Here is an 18,030-nt window from a genome sequence, read left to right as displayed (position 1 = left end):
GGTCCACTTCACCATACACTGGTCCCCAAAAACCCACTAATCCCAAACCTTGGAAAACCACAACTCTACACAACCGTACACATAGACCTCTTCGAACCTTAAGCGACTCCTCCGCCACTGACCTATCCGACATCTGCAACTACTACCCACCAATAACCTCACTTAAGGATACAGCCTTCCTCACTCCAACATCCCTGTTATTATATTATAGGTTCCAGCAGAATCCCCTCCTCTCCCGGCTCCCCCAGACCCCCTCCACAACTTTCCGCAATCCACTCGTGCCCTCCCCCCCTAAAAACAACCCTAAGCCCCTGGCCTGCAAGCTCGTGAACTGTCGTTCGGTGGTTCAATATGCGACCGAAATTTCCGAAACTATCCTCAGTGAAGATATAGACGTCGCCTTCCTCACGGAAACCTGTCTCAATGATCATTCAACACCCATCCTTGACTTACTTACCCCCCCCCCCCGGTTACTCTATCATCAGAAAAGACAGACCAAAGAGAATAGGAGGTGGATTAGCAATAATCTTTAAAAGCGAACTCCAGCTCTCCCTAGTCAAAAACACAGACTTTGCAACCTTTGAATACCTAGGAGCGGAACTTAAGATCCAAGACGCTCCCCCAATATGTCTACACAACATCTTTCACCCTCTGGGTGAACCTCTATCCTTCGCTGAGGAACTATCTGACCTTCTTACTCAATCGTCACTTTCTAGCTCTAAAAATCTCTTCCTAGGAGACTTAACCCTTCACTGTAACGTGCACGAGGACCCTACTATCAAACTTCTCAATAACCTTCTTGAGATTAATGACTTCAAACAACTCTGCCATTCCCCAACCCACTCTAAAGGGGCTACTCTTGATGCCATCATTGCAAACAATGATATGGCATCCCTGTCGAATGGTCTGACCACCACCTCATACTGCTCATGATCTCCCCCTTAGCCTCGCCCATCCCACCTAAAAACAACAAAACCAATATTTCTACCAGAAACCTTAATCGTATCCCCCCTGGTGTACTGGAGGCCAAACTCCAAGTTCAACTTAGTTGCACCCCTCCCTCTCTTAATGCAAATGAGCTCACTGAGCACTATAATAAAACGGACACCAACCAAACTAAAAACTTCAAAAAACATCCCTTCGAAATCATGGTTTAACTCAGACCTCAACAATGAAAGATGTGCTCTCAGACTGGCTGAAAGAACTTGGAGACAACACCCTTCCCCCTCCAATCTCGTCCTCCTTCGAACCGCTAGATCTACTTACAAGAAACACATTTTCTTTGAAAAGGCATCCTTCTTTCGTTCACAACTTGCCCATGCCAAAAATAGACCCAGAGAACTGTTCTACATTGTTAGAAACCAAACCTCCCCCGCCCCCCTCTACTTGACGGCCTCCACCAACAAATGTAAAGAAATTGCTAACCTTTTCTCCGAAAAAATCGCCAAAATACCCCGTTTCCGAACTAGAAGTCTTTAACATCCTGTCCAAATTAAAACCGTCCACTCACACAAAAGACCCCCTCCCGTCTACCCTCGTCCAAGACCTTAAGCACGTCATTGTCCCTTATTGGACCAAAATCATCAACTCCTCCCTTTCCTCTGGGTGCGTCCCTGTCTCCCTCCAACAGGTCACACCCATTCCTAAAAACCCTAAGGCTGACCCCAACGACCTTAATAACCTCCGCCCCATCTCAAACCTCCCCATTCTTTCAAAAGCCCTTGAAAAATGTACCCTTCTTCAATTGGATAAACACATTGACACTTACAACCTACTCGACCCTCTACAATCCGGCTTCCATAAAGACTGCAGCACTGAAACTGCATTGCTAAATATAGTTGATGGCATCCACCACGCCCTGGATAATGGTGAGACCTGTCTACTCATTCTCCTAGACCTCTCAGCGGCTTTCTATACAGTTAACCATTTAACCTTACTCAATACACTTAAACTTGGTTTCGGTCTTAATGGCACTGTCCTCAACTGGTTCACCTCCTATTTCCAACACAGAACCCAGCAAATCAAAATCCAAAACTGCCTCTCCAGCCCCACTCCTGTCTCCCTTGGTGTCCCCCAAGGATCTATCCTCTCTCCTGCTCTATTCAACTTATTTATGGAACCCCTTACCCTCATACTTAAACAAGCCAGTATTAACTACCACCTGTATGCCGACAATACCCAACTGTACTATAAAATCAAATCCCACTCATATGTCCTACACCTTAACACCGCCATGGCTAATATACAAACCTGGTTCTACTCAAATCATCTCAAACTCAACCCAAACAAAACTGAAATCATTATTTTCTCTCCTAAAAAAGGAACAATCTCTAGACCCTAATGATCCAGCTAACTATCGCCCTATCTCCAGACTGCCCCTACCAGCCAAAATGCTTGAAAAAGCCATGAATAAACAACTCAGCGATTTCCTCCTATTGAACGATTCTTTGGATCACTCGCAATATGGCTTTAGATCTCACCACAGTACTGAGCTTGCCCTTATTAAATCTACTGAGGAGATCAGAGAAGCTCTGGACAAAGGCGGTAGCGCGTTGCTCGTCCTTTTGGACCTATCCGCGGCCTTTGACACCGTGCATCATAAAGTACTGCTCAATCGGTTGTCAGAGATCGGGATATCAGGACAAGCCTGGAAGTTGCTTGATTCCTTTTTAAAGGACAGACATCAAACAGTCGAAATAAATGGAGCCACATCTGAACCATTCTCTCTGCCTTGCGGGGTGCCGCAGGGCTCCTCCTTGAGCCCCACTCTTTTTAATATCTACGTGGCGCCCCTGGCTGGCATCATCAGATCGTTTGGGTTCCAACTTACCTCCTACGCAGACGACACGCAAATTGTGCTGTCTGTGAGGGAGGGAGCTGAAAAGGAAACCGGATTTCGCTTCTCACAATGTATGCTTTCCATCTCCAGCTGGATGTCGGCTAATTGCCTTAAGCTTAACTCAGCTAAGACAGAGGTGGTGAGGTTTGGCAATAATCCTCGCATGTGGACACCTGATTGGTGGCCTGACTCACTAGGTCACTGCCCGGTGCCGTGTAAGAAAGCCAAAAACCTGGGAGTGGTAATCGATGACAAACTCTGTATGGGGGACCAGGTGAGCAGGGTCACCTCTGGTTGCGCTATGGTACTCAGAATGATCAAAAAAATCAGGCCATATCTTTCTGAGGGGTGTCTCCGCACAGTGGTGACCGCACTCATTTTATCCCGTCTTGACTATTGCAATAGTCTTTATGTTAACATGCAGTCACAACATCTACACAGACTGCAGGTTATTCAAAATGCAGCCGTTAGACTTCTGACCCTGACCCCCAGATGTGTGTCAGCTAAAAGAGATCTTAAGACACTGCATTGGCTCCCGATCCATCTGCGAGCCAGGTTCAAGGCTTCGTGTATAGTGTTCAGAGCCTTGAACGGGACAGGTCCGGAGTTTCTCAAAGACAAGTTTTCCTGGTACACTCCTTGCAGAATGCTCAGATCTACTGGAGCTAAGCTAGTGAACACTCCTTCTATCAAAAAGGTTAACTGGGGAGGTAGGAGCTTTGTTTTTGGGGCCTCTAAAATCTGGAATGAGCTGCCTCTGAAGCTGAGATTGGCATCAGATCTTGGCTCCTTTAGGAAAGATCTTAAGACCTGGTTCTTCTCCCAGTTTTAGTTTCTCTCTTTAGTGCAGGCTATCATGTGCTCAGCGCCAGGACACCGCAAGGTAATCGCGCGCTTTATAAACCTCAGTAACATAACATAACATAACATAAAAACAACCCACTCCCCATCCAAACATGGATCTCTGACCTTAATGCCCTAAACAGTTCGCTCTCCTTATCCGAAGTAAAATTCCTTGGCATCACCACTGACAGTAAGTTAACGCTCAATTCCCACATAAAAAAACTCAGCAAAAGGAGGACTTTTCATGCTCCAATATCTCAAAAAATCAAACCTTTCATTCCACCTGAAGATTTCAAATTTGTTGTCCAATCTCTAGTCCTCTCGAAAATTGACTATGGCAATGCCCTACTCTCCGAATCTCCCAAAGTCCACCTTGCCCCCCTCAAATCTGTTCTCAACCTAGCGGCGAGGCTTACAACTGACTGCAAACGCTCTGACCACATCTTGCCTGCTCTTAAGACCCTTAAATGGCTTCCTATCAAAGGCAGATCCTCCTATAAAATAGCCTGCATTACGTACAAAGCCCTTCATCAAAAGACCCCGCTCTACCTCTCAAACAAACTCAATAAAGCGGGCAGTGCCAGACCGATGAGAAGCACCAACTCTCTCCTCCTCGTCCCCCCTCTGTTAAAAAAGAAAGCCGCGCAATCTCGCTCCTTCTCTGGTAAAGCTCCCAGCATCTGGAATGCCCTCCCTAAAGATCTATGACTTAATCCTTCATACGTCAGTTTAAAAAAAGACCTTCAAATGCACCTGCTCAATAAATATTTGGGTCCCTAATCCTTCCATTACCATACCTGTTATACTCTCCCCCTTCTTGAAACCCCGTCTTCCCCCTCTCTTCACTCCTCATTTAAGAAGTGCCAGTACTCAGTACCGTTGAGTACCGGTCCATTTAAAGCACTGATTATTGGTGTTTCAATTTCCAGTCTCTCCCCCCTGCCTGAAGCTTACCTGTTGTTTTCCCACCCATTGCTTTCCTTAGACGCTCCTCCATTGCTCTCCCACTCCCTCAGTGCGATCTTTCCAAAAATATGTTTTCCAATTATTTATTTTGAGTCGATTCAGCAACTGCCTCTCACTTCCTTTCAAACAAAATGCTTTCACTCTTTAAAATGCTTTTTTGGTCTAACTGTACCCAAGAACTTTTGATTTTACTAAAATTATGTGTATTATACACCTACATATAGGGACTTTAAGCCAGCCTTCATCGTCGATTGGTCTATTGTTGTCATTCACATATGTCTTCGCCAATCTATAGAATACAGCATGGTCAATTGGTAAGTCCCCTTGAGCCATTAGCTAACTTTATTATGAGTGGCAGTGTTCTGCTCCTTCATATTAAGCTCATCCACATACAAAGTACTTCCCTTCTGTGCCAAAGATTATTATGGCAATGTGTGGTTTTTAAGACCCAAAAACTATTTTTGCTTTTAGAGGTTTTTTAAAAATGATCAAGTGCCCAACAGCTTCCCAGCAACCAAACCAAACAACCATCGCAAAGCCAAAAAGCTGGCAACTGACGCAGACCTATTGCTTTGCGATTGATTGTTTTATTTACGTCTTTAAGTTCCACAGCATCTCTCCAAAAAGCATTGGCAAAACCATTGGCTCAAAAATGTGCAACGTACTGGCTTTGCCAAGTTAGCTCCTTTTGTATCACAAACATTTTTTAATTTCTTCTTATAGTCTTTAGCTTTACCAGCAAACTTATTTATAACCTGTGGTTTTGATTTCCAGTTCCTTTCACAGTGCAAAATATCGACTGCTGACTGTGTTTGATTTCACTTATTTCTTTGTTTGTACTGAGGGATTCTCTGCTTTCCTTAGGAACGCTCCTTTAAACCAACACGATCATGTAATTTGTGTACAGAGTGAATTCCCACCTGGCCTTCACATTGTCCCTTTAAAGTTGCACATGGAGTGTTTCTTAGTTACCTCCCCTCTATGAATATGAAAAGGAATTTCGTAGACTGAGTAATTGTCAGCTGTCTCTGCATAACACATAGGTGGCCCTCATCATATTATTCCTCATCTCTGTAACCCTTACATGTCGTAACCAGTCATTTGGGTTTGAATAAACTTCTGTTATGCTCACATGCTTATGTTCTCAGCACTAACAACCTCCCATTCATAGACACTAGTCACTGGATCGCACTCCTAGCACAAGCATCCTAGGGCCAGGCAACCAGATATTTTCTAATTTCTCAGTCCCATGGCATGGAACCACTCCACTGAGACTAGGGTACACGCTTCAGGGCAGCCACTTCCCTTCCAAGTGGCAAATGCATTTTACTTTCCCAGGGCTGATGCCTCTGTGACCAGGGCCTCTGCATTTCTCTTGACCAGAGCCACCAGTCGTGCCAGTTACAACCCAATGCAGGATCAAGCAGAGCTAACACTGATGGACCCCCTGGGAAGACCCCTGAGGTAGTTCTGGGCTTGTCTTGCAGTAAGGTTAGTGACAAAGATAAGAGACTTAGGGCTTGATTTAGATCTTGGCAGACGTGGTACTCTGTCACAACGGCGACGGATATCCCGTCCTCCAAAATATAAATCCCATAGGATATGATGGGGTTTATATTTCGGCGGACGGAATAATCCGTCACCGATGTGTCGGAGTGATCCATAGATCAAGACCTAAACCAGGCCCTAAGACTTGTGGTTTAATAACCCCCATTAAGATGGCTGATGCCATAAACTTAAATGCCCATTTTCTCAAACCATCACAGTCATTGATAGCTATCCCTTTTCACATGCATGTATTGACAAAGAAATAATCTTGCCTGCTCCAAGAATATCGTCTGTTTCCCTAAGGTTTTGTAAATTTTCGTGTACACGTGTGATGCCAGTTAACACCATTCCAAATTTTTGAGGATCCCTGTGATGGGCTGGAAAGAGATTACTCTTCACTTACCACCATGTGTAGGGTCATAACACAAGCCCCTACCTGCAGTGAATGGGTCCCCCAACCATCTGGGTGTAGAGGGGGGATCCCAACCATTTACGGGGGCCCACTCAGCCCAAAGCCAATGAGATATGGGAGACTCAGAGCCCCTCATCAGATTCTGCAGGGAGGCCCCATCATTTTGCTTTGCACCACTGACCCTATGTTATGGCCCTAGGGCCCTCATCCACCCGGATTGATTTCTCAACTTCCAAAACTTGAAGCTCAGTGCCTGTCCCCAAGTGTATGACACAGCGTTGCCCATCCTTCCTCCACTCATGGTGTGATGTATCAGATTTCGAATAGCACACCCAGTGCTCTGAAGTTTCTCAGTCCCATGGATCAGTAGCTCATCCATTCCATGACTTTTTGTTTCAATTCTGGGAATTGTATTCCCATTGTATGATGATTTGAACAGTCCTTCGAATCTGGATTAAAGATTCGTGATGGCACCACACATCAGGGATCTCTGCATGTTCAGAAGAGTCTCATCTGGGGGATATGACTAAGCATTTGGGTCATGGGTATTACCCATCTGCTGTTAAATGTGTTTTTGGTGAACCTGGCATTTGAAATGTAAAGTTATTTTGATTGGGTTACTGAGTTGCTCTCTGACGCTAGATCCATTAATCTAACTGAGGTCTGACAGTTTTCTAAACGTCATCTTGCATCTTCACTCCTGTGTAAATCTGGCTGCTTCTTTTGAGTAGGCATCTTCAAACTGTCAAGGGTGCCGGGTATGCACAATTAATTATCTGCCACCCTCCCAGATCTCTTCTGGTTAGCCGTGACAAAAATATATGCTGTAGACTTCCTTTGTCCCTCAAATCTATCTAACCATTTGCACAAATATTCAACCTCAAACAGGTTGAAAGTGCGCTTTGCTTTTGCTTTCCGCTTGCAATTTCTGTGGCATCAACGAACCTAGGGGCATTTTATCTAGACAGGCGATAAAATTATCGCCGCTTTAGCGGCAGAAAACAGCCGCTAAAACGGCGATAATGGGCTTGATAATATGCCCATGAGAATTACAATAGAAGCTCAGGTTAGATGTTCTTCACATCCAACATGGGCTTCAATTGGAATTCCATAGAGCATATTATCAAGCCCATTATCGCCGTTTTAGCGGCAGTTTTTGCCTGTCTTGATAATATGCCCCTTAGTCTTGGTGGAAAGCTCCTTCACCACAGAGCACATTATTGTCTCACATGCATGCTAACCAACTTGCCCCATGTTGTGCACATCTCACCAAATGCACGCCAGTTGCACCCATACATGAACATGTGAATAGTGCAGTGTCTAGGATCCTACCACAGGATCAGAGCACGTCTCTTGCCCTCTGTTTATCATAAATTCAACAATGTAACCTCTGTTATACCTAAACTCTGTCCATCGGGAAATCAAATAGCACCTTGAGGTTCCTCAGCGGCAGACATGTGTTGTCCAAATACAATGTGTATTTATGTACTATGTTCTCTTGGTTCATTGTCTTCCTTTGTTTTGTCTGTTATTCATAACAGAGATGTTTTCAGTGAATGCACCCGATCAGATCATCGACTCAACTGTTGGCCTAGATGCTTTGTTACGCTGTGACCTCCCCCCCACGATTAATGCTGAACACATGCTAGTGGCGTGGCATAAAACCGAGGGCTCCTTGGCCGTCCACACATATCGCGATGGGATTGACGTGGATTAAGGAAAAGATCCAAAATACCTGGGAAGGACTGAGCTATTTAAAGATGGCATCAGGAATGTTAGCGGTGCCTTAAAAATACTCGATGTCAGAGTCTCTGATGAAGGACAGTACAGATGTTTCTTTAAATCCGATACATTTTACAATTCAGCAATTGTCAATATGAAGGTAACTGGTAAGTTCCGTGCTATGCTCATACTTTTGCTCAGTCAGTGAAGGGAGGATTATGGTTGAATATTTTACTCAGTGTTGACCTTTTGGTTGTTTCTCATTCTTCATTAGTTGTGCATTTCTTTGTTAATTTCGACTGCATAAGAATGCAAAATGTGTATGTCTATACCATGTACATTCCATAAAGCTCTCCAAAATGCCAAACAAATATGATTCATGTTCATATAAATACTCCTGACAAATCTCATGCACCTGTAGAATGACACTAAGAATCATTGCTTAATTATATATATGCTGATTTACAAACCACTTCATACACTGCAGTTAAAGCTCATGGTGCACAAGGGCAGAAGAGGCAGTTTCCATTGCTTTATATGAAGTATTTGAAATGAAAAACAAGTAAGTAAGCGTTCATTTTCACCTCTTGGTAAAGAAGATATTTGTAGGTGTACATATCAGTTCAGTCAGTAACTTTTACTTGGCGCAAGGCCCTATAAGAAAAAATAACATACATACAAGTTATAAAAATTAAAAATGCATACAATAGTGGCTCAATCCACTGACGGCACCCATATCATTATGACATCAGCAATACAAAATAGATAAACTAGTTACACAGCTAAAACAATCATAATAACAGAACATTTAAATATGATTGTAATAAAAAAACAACATACGTCAATGATTAAGGATCCCAGTCTTCCTGATTTTAATTGCTTGACATACATAACCTAAAACGGAGGCACAACAAAATTCAGACTCTAATAGTTGGAGATAATGGAGACAAACAGAACAATTAGAACCAAAGTTGCTCAATAATGGATGTAAAAAGAGCGCCCTTGGTCTAGTATGAAAACTACAGAAAAACATAAAATGGGCCAAACTTTGCTTAGAAAAGCCATCACAAGGTCAAGGGGGCAAAGGGGAAAACCACAAGCCCTGCTTGGCGTGAGCTGCCAGGTAGTGCAAAGTCCTAATCTGAAGCGAGTCAGATCAAATCTGCATTCCGAGTTTGTGATCCAGATTAAATAACGCTCCCCACCCTCAGTCTGCTTTAAATCTAGGTAGCCGGCAACTGAGGTCATCGACTGATGTTTTACAAGCCTACGATACATTCTAAAAGAGATTTTACCAAGTTTTTCAAACTCCTATTAATTTCATGTGGGCTGAGAAAAAACGTTGACAGCCCTAAGGTCGAAAAGATCTTTTGGACATAGGCAAGCCAGGGGATTGTAGTCGCATGCTTTTGTTAAAGACAGTCTATAAGAATCAGTTGACTGAGCAAGTGAGTGTGTATATATAAATGTATATTTACTTTTTGCTAAATATCTTGATCAAAAGGGTTAAGTGCTGATTATCGCGGGATAATTTGGAGCAGATGAATGAGAAAATGACTTTAGGTTACTTTCTACATTATAGTATTGATAAGAAACCTTGTATGTTGGAGGAAAGGCTTTAAGACTCCTATCGAAGGCTTCAAGCTTGGCTATTAGTCTGAAATCCACAGAGAGGATATTTCATGTTATAGTTACTTGAATCTTCAGGTAGCTGGAGGAGTTCAGACATTTAATTCAGTTTCTGAATTTATTTCAAGTAAATCTGTGCCCAGCTACATGCAACCATGTCCAGTGACAAGTGATCCTGGCTAAAACAGCATTAACTTCCTCAACAAGTAATCCAGCAAAGTATTACTGTCTTTTTCCAAACTACTCTATGCATTCCTCAACAGTATCTGCTAGAAGAAATTATAATCTTCTACTTTCCAATCCAATGATAAAGCTATATTCAATAAGATGTCCTTAATAGTCTTGACAATTTCCACTGCAACCCTCATGTTTCTATTAAAGCATTATTATATATCTCGAGAGAGATTGTCAAAAGCAGAACCTACATTATGGAATAAATTTTGAATTTCACATGTATCACTCAATCATGGCTAGGTGAAGATTGTAATTCCTCAGTTATAGATTTTGTAGCTGACTTGACTCTTAGTCACTCTCTTGAAGAGGATGTGGATGTGGGCACAGAAACACCGACAATAATCCTCCAATCCGCAACAGATATGGGAGAGGATGTAGCCTTACGGCTAGGGCGGTCGAGCCCGAATCTGGGGAACCGGGTTCGAGTCTCGGCAACAACGCTAAAACATCCTGTGATTCTGGGCAAATCACTTAATCTACCGGTGCCTAACAAAATGAATGTGTCTTTCTGTAACAAAACTGGTGCTCATGTAAAGCGCTATGATACCTGATTTCTTGGGTCTAGTTTATGCTATATAAAACTCTTTTTTTAAAAAAAACTATGAAAAGACCAGAAACTGCCATGACATCATTTTTCAAGGGATAATGGGGAATATGTTATTAGGAAGGAGAGACTTGCAAGGGGGTCACGCTCGTCTTTCACTGGCAATATACTACGTCCCTCATTAATATAGATTTGTTTGGTGGTTTGACTATGAAAAATACACAAAAGAAAACTCTGTGACGATGGGAATGGACCATACATAGGCCCTAGTCCCCTTTCCCATGAGTAAGTCTTACCCAATGCTCTGATAACGATGAACCATAATGATTCCAGGAGGTACCAGAACAACCAACTGGGATCAGGAGCACCAAGACACCAAAATCAAGCAACTGCAAGGGGTCCAGAGTCAAGTAATTTTGCTAAAACGTATTGTTAGGCAAACACAAATAACACAGCTGAGGGTACAGATAGGAGGGTAATACGGGAGGAAAACTCAAGCGAGTGTCAGGTGCAGGAAGCGAACGGTGAACAAACTAACTCCAGTGATAACCATATAACCAAGGACGTTGCACAGCAACACTGTTCAGGTACTGATACTTCTTATGCTGCCTCTGCAGTGTTGCATTGTGATCTTGCTATTTGATTGGCCGGATTCTCCCACTGCCTCCCTTATCCCTCCACCTATTCACCCCCAGGCCTACATAGGCTGATCTTCCATGCTTTTCAGGTCTTCCAGGCTGTCGGTTGGCTTTGAGTGAGCCATAACTTTGTGAACTGTTTCTTCTAACCTACAGTAGGTACTTAATGTTTGAGTCCTGACACGTCATCAGTCTGCCAAGTTGCGATTGGCAACCCTACTGTTTTGGTCAAACATCTTTAACCAAAACACAGTGTTCTTGAACCAATATCTTCATTGGGCCTTAATGTTATGGTCATTGCTGCTCAATTAAAGTTTCACATTTTAAACCCCATCTTATAATCAGGACCTGCCCTGACCGTCTCTAGAAACTTACTATTACTCTTTTTCATGCTAAAATGCCTTTATTTACAATTAATTGGGAATAATCCAAAAATAGGACCTGAGTGTACATTTTGTCTGAAACACGGGGTTCAAACCTGCAAAAAAAACATGATTTAAGACTTGAAGAGTATCAGTAATTCAGAATGTGCCTATTTCCTGGAAGCCCTTAACTGTGCAATAGGTATATCAGCTGATAAAGTTATTGATTATGATAATGATGATGCAAACATATAAGCTAAGGAATCATTTCCGTTGTTATTTTTGGTTTACATTAAAAAATAAAATAGAAGTGATGGCATGCCCCGAAAAACCTCCCAAGAGAAGAATCTCTGCCCTTTGGGAAATATACTGCCTCTATGTAAAATGATTTGCTATATTTTGTTATTTAAAAAAAAGAAAATTATAGAGCTAGTGTCTTTTGAGTTTTATGAGAAAATCCTTTTGGCTCCTAATGGACTCCTTAGAGCTGTGACAAAGGTGTCTGTGCTGAATGCAATCAAAGATTGTTTTAGAATGTTGAGTTTGCAGTTACACGCAGACAAATAAAGATGTGTAATATTAAGCTCAGAGTGTGGCATAGCCATTGGCTGGTACCCAAGCTGGGGAGGATGCTACGCAAAGTACTGGTTACCTTCTTGTGCAATGCTATTTATGACACATTGTTTTGTACCTGAGAAGTGTTGTCCTTTGGTAGTCAATCGTTGTACAATGTTGCTGCACCCACGACCTTGTTACATGGATCTCTGATTTTCCCTTGCCAATACCCTTTGCTTTCTGAAGGATTGTTCTAAGGGACATATGGTTTAAAAAGAAGTATCCTGAACGTTGTGTGGTGATGAAAACCAATTTTTGATCTAATTCCCCAAACATTTACCTAGATGCTTAGAGGCTGGGTTATAATTATCTGAACTCTTAATTCTGGGTTCATGTGTTCTCAAATTGCCCGTGAAGTAACACATTTATAAGCTTCAACACTCAAGGAATATTTCTAATATTTCCATTCATTGCACCAATATGTATAGACAGGCGTATTTCAGTTTATAGGCCTAGTTACAGACAGGCAAGATACTCATTGGAGTTATATACAAAATAATTGAGATGGCAACATCCAAGATGCAGGCACAATCAGCATACCTCAATCCGTGGAAGCAGTCCTTGGTAAAGAATACCATAAACAAACATCTTTCTATGGACTGCAATTGATCTGCATAAACTTTGATTCCCTCCTTAGCAGCTCCGCTCTGCCCCGCCATAGCTTGCCTGCGTCTCACTCTATTACTCCAGCATCCTGTACAACCCATGTGTGGCATGTTACTTTCCCTCAGCTCCATCCACAGATTGTGCATTGTCCCTTTGCAGAGGCTCATCAAATTCGTGGGACAAGTCGGCACAAACAGGTGAGACTCCCCTAATGATGTGACAACACAGAGTGTACACTGTTAATGCCTGGGCAGGCCTGTGAGGACAGACAGGTGGCTCACTGCTCAAGGATATTTTCAAAAGGCTTGCAGACCAGTGATACTGCTGCCCAAGGGAAGGAGCAAAAGAGTCCTGTTGCCCTAAAATGAGTGCAGGCTGGTAGGGCCCTCACTGGCACAAATTAACCACTGGCCATACTCCAGCTGATATCTAAAATTTTCACTTCATCACCGTGAGATCCTTTGCCAGTTAAACTAAAAATAGCTCTACGCTCCTTTCTTTACAAAAAGCCCTATCCAAAGCAAAGGACCTGTTCAGCATTTGACTGATCTCCAACCTTCTGGTTGAAGCAAAGCTGCTAGAAAGTCAGGTGGCCAGAAAGCTGTAGCAGTATAGCCAAAACATATCCTTTCTGTGTGGCCAGCAATTACAGTTTAGGCCAGAATTGACTCTTTTTAACATATATGATGAGAGAGCTGTTGATAAGAAACCATCTTGCTGCCTTAATATTAACTGACCTATCACTGGCTTACAGAACTATAGTTTACTTGTAACAATTGTGCAGATAATGCAGTGTGTGAGGGTGCACAAAGTGGCTATAAACAAGTAAAAACAACAGCTCCTTTATTGCAAACCCTTCATCTTTACATCAGTCTAAGCTGATCCTTCTACGAGACCTATCGGTATTGAGTGGATGTGTGTCCGCGCCATGTAACTAGAACAAATCCTAATTTTAAGTACCTGGCTGAACGGTGCAGCTGGCAACCCACGCAAGGTAGTTAGATTTTGCCTATACTCGCCCTTGATTGAACATTCCAGAGTTTTAACTCTTTAGTGAACCCCTGAGGTTAATGAAACCTAGTGGTGTGACAATTACAATAGTTAGACGACTTCTCCTGATGAGATCCTGTAAATGTCTTTTAGGCTCGAAACGTGGACAAGAAGATCCCTTTGTCTATAGTCTCAGATTGTGTAGAAGGAAAGACGGTAACCAGATCCATTTAGACTGATGGAAAGACTATGGATTGTAATAAGGAACTGCTGTTTTAACTTGTTGTTTGTACTTGTATATAGGTACCTTCACACACTGCATCGTCTGCTCTATTGTCACCAAGAACCAGTCTCATGTTCTGTACCTACATGATTATACAATATGAATATGAATATAAGCTTTCTTGTATTAACTACTGTTATTGAATGGTTGGACTCATTCAAGTTACTGCTGAGACCTATACAGCAGTCTCCGAATTGGGGGAAAGATTCCCACAGGACCACTGTTTTGTAAACTCTCTCTTTCTCTCTCTCTCTCTCTCTCACTCTCTCTCTCTCTCTCTCTCTTCCTCTCTCTCTCTAAAAGAATGTGTTGTTAAATGAAATCTTCTCTATTAACTTCACCGGTTTCTTTTTCTTAAGCACTTCAGCATGTTGAATTTCATGATTATTATTTTTATTTAATGCAGGGTCAGCAGAAAGTGATCCCGTCCTTCAAGTTGATGTCCTTCATGGTGGTGAGTGCAGGTCCGAAGGGTGGTATCCTCATCCTGAAGGCTTATGGAAAGGAATTAATGGAAAAGTGCTTTCTTCACATTTCTTGAATGTGGAAAAAGATGTCAACGGGCTATACAACTTCGAAAGTGCCATACTTGTACACAGAAATGTAAACCAGAATGTATCCTGTCACATGAGTAATGTTTCAAGAAACCAAAACAGTATGTCAAAAATGGTTTTCTCAGGTACGTAATTGTCATGTCATAACCTATATTGCAATATTGTTAGACCACTGCCCACGGGATCTCGATCTTGCAGAATGTTTGACAATGCTGCAAAGCTAAAAACAAACAAGAGGGCCCCTGTAAAAGGAAACAATATAGGCAGGAAAACAGGGAATAATAATCACAACAAAAACATTAATCCTACCTAATTATTTTAGTGGGCGGAATATCTGGTCATTCCTTAAGATAGCTGCACAGTCTTAATAGAGCCCAAATAAAAATGAATGTATAAAGCTGAATAAGAAACATTTACCTTGTCAGTCAATTAGAGCTTGCAGTTATTGCTTCTTAAAATATGCTCTGGCCTGTGGCATGATGCTTGGCCTTCTCTGTCCTGCCAGTTCTTTGACCTGATATCACCTTATGTGAAATACTTTTAGAACAGTAGCCTTCATGCTAGGGATATAACACAGCTGGGTGTTGTTTCTCATATTTCTTTAATTATATTTTCAGTAAATCTAAAGGGAAAAACAGTATGACTTCTTCGAAACCACGGGTACAAATGAAACCGCATTGTGTGTCATTCAGTGAACTGAGCGTACATAAAGAATGTGCATAAAGTCAGAGAGGAATTCATAAAGTCATAGGCCGTGATCACAATCTGGGAATTAACAGGCTCAAGAATAGCATTTAGCATAAGAGCCATCATCTAAATCCACCAAAACAAAAAAGTTTCAGACACCAGCAAGAAACAAGGAAACGTTCAGTATTACAATTTTAATTTATTCTTATTTTTTCCATCGTCATCAAAATGGTATTAGAACGCTATCTTCATAACACAGCGGATCGTTGTGCAAGCAACAATTGTAGCAAAACATGGAAAAGGGGGAGAAGAGAAGATCCAAGGGAGGGAGAGGAGCAGCAGAGTCTCAAAAGAGGTGAATGGAAATGAGGTAAAGGAGACACATGAGCTATAAAATTGCTTTCAATCTAGATGGAAAGTAATTAATTTGAGGGATGTGATAGTGCACCAAACTTCGTAGCATCCCGGTGGGGCACAGTGGACTGGGTGATGTGAAGATTGATGTGAAGGCAAATTTCTACTGCTCTGGGTATCTTGAACCTGTCAGGCTAGAAATCTAAAAGAAGACTAGAGGCCTAATTATGACATTGGCGTTCCTGCAGCGGGGGTGGCAACGTGCCGTCCGCTGTAGGACCGCCAAAGCTGTGGTGCGACCGCCTGCCAGACCAGGAGTTAAATCCTGGTGGTCCTGCTGTGGTCTGACAGCGGCTGCTATTAGGCTCATAGAAGAGCCTAACATGCAGAGCGCCACAATCAGACTGCTGACTGCACCTTCCTGCACAGTGTGATGGAATAGTACAAAGTGCCTCAAAGTACTAAGAGGCGCAAGTAAAGATTAGCCAAGTATTTCCTACTATACACTTTTTCTCGTCTACCTGCACCATCAACGACCAGCAGGGCTGGTGCTAAGGGTAGTCTTGTGAAATACATGTCCTGTCTCTTGTTTTACTTTCGCAGAAGGAAAATGTGACCCAAGTTTGTGTAGAACAATTTAACTATGTTAAACAGACATTGCAAAGGAGTAAAATGCCAATTCCTGAAATGTAAAATTGATCCATGGCTCCTTCACACCTGTTATGTTTTGAACTAACTGCACATGATTATGTCTTTGTATAGAGCAGGGTTGGGCTTTGATTGACTACGCAGCACTAACAGCAGACCAGGAACCATTCCGATGGTGCTGAGACTTGATCGAAAGGAAGACCAAGCACTACTTAGGTTTTCCTTAGTGGCATCAATGAGTTTGGAAGCCAGCCTCCACAGACAGGACTTCTAATGGACTTCAGTGTTCCACTGTATCATCCTTGCGTTTTCAGAAGACCGACTTTTCCATGCGCAGTTTTGCTTTTCATCACCAATATGTTTGGAAATAAGGAAAGTTCCCAATGCTATGACAAAAAAAAAAAATATGACAAACTTAACACAAAGCACTCTTCATGCATCTTGTAAGAAAATGCCACTTTTTGCTTGATCACCCCCATTTCTTTTGAACTAATGCTGTTGATTTGTAGAATCTTACACTGGAACCCTACTAACTAGACTCCAGTGCATGTGCTCTGGGCCCCTAACTTTATCACATGTTGTCAAGTCTTCAACTTGCATGTCTTTGGCTGCAATGCTCAGAAACCCTTCATTGCTGCACGGACAAAAGAAATTTGAGGGAATATCATGAGTCAGGAGAAAAGGGATCACAATGAAGTAATAGTGCCCCGGACCAGATACAAATAAGAACAACAATAATAGTGCATATGTGTTCAGAAACTGGCTGCAGCTTGAGATACATGGTTTTCTCAGTCCACCCTCCTCCCTGCACTGGTCATTCAGCAGCAGCCCTCCCTCGTCCTGATGCTCAGTTCAGGACTCTCGGATGTAAACCAAAATAGTCATTGATTACCATTTTATTTTTCATCTTTGGAGGGGGGCAACACTCATCTGCTTCAACAAAGGAGCCGCCCCTGCCTGAAAATAGATCCCTAAAGTAGAGGCGCATTTAAAAGATTCAAAGAATATGAAGAAATATGCTGTCAGCCTTTCCCAGTGAGTGGCAGACATGGCAAGACTTTGTTTTTGAACAGTCACGATTTCTGTGGCTATAGATATCAGTGAAAATGGCATCACAGGGCTCCTAACCAAAGCAGCCCTTCTAATAACATTTGAGCCAGTGTCTGGTACTTACAAATGTTTTCCTAAATATTGCAGTCGATGCTGTGCTTTGTGATAACCATATTCATCTAGTCTGTAAATAAGGCAGGGAAGCAGAGGACTGGGTGGACGGGACAGTTGTCAAATGTTGCCCCTTATATTAATATCTAAATGAAATCCTTTTGTGGAGCACATCAAGCTAAGCTGAGCTATAGGAATATTGGGGATAGGTTAGAGTTTATATGTATATTCACATAAATGATGTATAACACCATTAGAACTCTATGAATTCCCCAGTTTCACTTTCATATGGATCAAAGAAATTAGAATTGCAAGAGGATGTTTCATAATGCCTTCCGGAAGAGAGCAAGGAGGAAAGCAGGGCCTCTGCATGCTTCAGTGACTGTTTCTACCGT

General features: G+C 42.3%; 1 pseudogene; it reads left to right on the top strand.

Moving 5' to 3' along the window:
• LOC146871375 (butyrophilin subfamily 1 member A1-like) overlaps positions 1-18,030 on the top strand; it is a 525,534-nt pseudogene that overhangs the window by 172,411 nt on the left and 335,093 nt on the right.

This window comes from Triturus cristatus, chromosome 1_1 (genome assembly GCF_964204655.1).
Source record: "Triturus cristatus chromosome 1_1, aTriCri1.1, whole genome shotgun sequence".
Classification (NCBI taxonomy): domain Eukaryota; kingdom Metazoa; phylum Chordata; class Amphibia; order Caudata; family Salamandridae; genus Triturus; species Triturus cristatus.
The sequence above is the reverse complement of the archived record's forward strand: the minus strand, read 5'-3'. Positions and strand labels throughout refer to the sequence as shown.